We start from the raw sequence: 3,069 nt of genomic DNA, 5'->3' as shown, positions 1-3,069 counted from the left end.
TGGTTTGCCCCCCCCCCCCCCCCCAGTGACCAGTCAGTGACTGTGGGGGGTCCCCCCCATGGCCAATCTTGCAGACTGGAGAGGGAGGGTTCCCCTGTGGCCAATATCACTGACTAGGGTGTGTCCCCCTGCGGCCAATATCATGACTGGGGGGAGTCTCCCCATGGTCAGTCACACTCCTGGAAACACTCCTGGCACTCCCACTCCCCAGCCAGTGCTTGCAACAGGGGGAATTGGTGCTTCTGCTTGCCCCCCCCACCCCCCGCCCATCACCTAAGCAGGAAGTGCACCAGTACCTGTCAGGGGGTGCACCAGTACCTGTCAGGGGGTGCACAAGCAACCCCATGCACCCCCTTCATGTTGTCACTGTTTGTACTAGTTCTGCTCACTTTTCTCTGAACTTTCCTGATACTCATTTTTGTTACCAGGGCTAATATTTGTCTCTAATTTGTGGAAGTATAGATATTAATTCAGAAACAAAGGAAACCATACCAAAAATGTTTATTCAACTACAATTCTTTACTGCCTGGTATGAATGGAGGCTATCTGTGCAGGAGTAGGCACCAGGGAAGCCCTGTTACCAGTCAGAGGACTGGCCATTAAGGAAAAGGAGAACACCTACCACCAGTCAGAGGAACATTGCATGGAGTGAGCTGGTGGCAGAGGCAGGCAATTAGATACCATAGGCTAGGAGTGCCTAGTTCAGGTGTAGCTCTGCTGCAGTAAGGCAGTAGAGCTGAGCTGAACCAAGCAACAAGGAAGCAGCTGCAACTGTACTTGCCAACTACCATGGCAACTACTTTGCAGGTCCTGATGAATCAGACCTGCAGGTGGCAGGGAGAGCCACATGACTTGCAGGGGTGGGACTTTGGAGGTATAAAAGCCCAGGGATAGATACCAGGAGGCAATCTGTTGCTGCAGGCTACAAGTGTCCTGATAGGGATTCTGTCAGAAAGACTGGCTAGGGGCCTTGAAAACATCAAGGTACTGGGGATGGAGCCCTGTACTTAAAAGACTAGAGCTGAGAGACCTATTGAGAGCTATCTGCAATGAAGGCTACAAGTAGGAGGTTACAGGATTACAGGGGAAGGTTAGTTACACAGTCAGCAGGAGTAGGAGTTAATTTATAGCCAGTGTGCTTATGCTTGTGTTGTAGCTGTTGCCAGTTTGGGGTTTGGGGTTGCTAATGAAAGGAAGGTTAGGAGGTCCTATAGGTATCAAAGAGGCATGCAACAGTTGTGGGAGTACTGCCAGGAACTGGGCCCCAACATACAAAGCATGATTCTGCTAGAGGAGGAAGACAAGGAAGAGGAAGAGAGACTTGATCATACAGCCTGAGAGAGGTGGAATTTGGGCCAGGGGGACCATAGCCCAAGAGGGATATAGCCTGACAGAGTTAAGACCAGAGGCAAGGGGCACAGAGTTCAAGAGGGGCCAGAAACATAATCCAAGAAGGGTGAGAAGCATAGATTAGGAAGGATGAGAAATAGGATCTGGGACCCATAGCCCTAAGTATCACAAGAATCAACAGGCCAGGGAGCCCTTTGGCTACAAGGACCAACTCATGGGATCATAATAAATTCTAGTTTATTGGATGGAGTGAAAAGTTAACAAAGTCACAAGTCACAAATGCAAACATTCAGATTATGAGAGGCACTGTCTCTTTAAACGTGCGCACACACACACACACACACACACCAGCTGCAACAGAGAACTGGTGTTGAGCATACCTATCCGAAGTGTTTGAGTCTGCGGTTGATGGCCAGTAGGCCTGTGCAAATAGGCAACTATTTGATTCGGGTTCAGATTCAGCAAATTCAGATGCCAGTGATTTGATTCAGAGCTCTGAATCAGTTTCCTGCTTCGATTTGGCTGAATCGGCTCCAAAGCTTCAGACCCGATTTGGAGATTCGGCCATAGGGTATAATGGGGAATCAATGAAATATCTATAACTTTGTTGCTTTTTGTCCACTTTTGATGAAATTTACAGGAGTGGTAGCCTCTCCTCAGAGTATGAAGCCTGCCAAGCTTCAAGGAGATAGGTACAGGGGTTCAGGGAAAACTGTACCCCAAACCTTGAAAGCAAAACACATGTCACGTGTATGTGTTAAGCCACAGTGGGGTCAAAACTGCAGGAATTGTAGCCCCAGCACTGGCCATAAAGCCTGAAAAGTTTCAAGGTGATAGATAGGGGCTTGGAGGAAACTTCACCCCAAAGTTCTGAAAGCAAAACTCAATTCACATGTATGTGTTATGCCACAGTTAGGTTAAAACTGAAGGGATGGTAGCCCTTGTGGAGGCCACAAAGCTTGCTAAGTTTCAAGGAGATAGGTGAAGGGATTCTGAGTTCTGGGGCTCTGCACCCCTAGCTGCTGACAGGCAAAACTCTTGACATGGTTGCTTGTGCGACTGTGTCTGTCTTGGGGGCAGTGGGGGGGGGGGGGGCAAGGAACTACTGCAGGCCTCGATGCTAAGCCCTGCTGCCGCCTTAAAGCCTGCCAGCTGTTAAAGGGATAGGTGCAGGGGGGTTCTGGAGCCCTGCACCCCTAGCTTATGACTGATAAAACTCGTGACATGGGTGCTTGTGCAACTGACTGTGTCTGTCTTGGAGCAGTTGTTGTCTGTATTGATTATTTCCTTTCCTTAATCTGGTTTTGTAGGTGTTCATAGATTTCATAGATTTCATAGACATTAGGGCTGGAAGGGACCTCGGAAGATCATCGAGTCCAGCCCCCTGCCCAAAGGGCAGGAAGTCAGCTGGGGTCATAGGATCCCAGCAAGATAAGCATCCAGTTTGCTCTTGAAGGTGTTCAATGTAGGCGCTTGAACCACCTCCGGTGGCAGGCTGTTCCAGACCTTGGGGGCTCGGACAGTAAAGAAATTCTTCCTTATGTCCAGCCTGAAATGATCTTGTAGTAGTTTATGACCTTCGACCTAGTCATCATCCCTTGGGGTGCTCTGGTGAACGTGCTCTGATCATGCACGTGGCTCTTCTCTGGACTCTCAAGCTTCTCCACATCCTTTTTGAAATGTGGAGCCCAAAACTGGATGCAGTACTCCAGCTGCAGC

Source organism: Alligator sinensis, unplaced genomic scaffold, assembly GCF_000455745.1.
Source record: "Alligator sinensis unplaced genomic scaffold, ASM45574v1 scaffold627_1, whole genome shotgun sequence".
Taxonomy (NCBI): domain Eukaryota; kingdom Metazoa; phylum Chordata; order Crocodylia; family Alligatoridae; genus Alligator; species Alligator sinensis.
The sequence above is the reverse complement of the archived record's forward strand: the minus strand, read 5'-3'. Positions refer to the sequence as shown.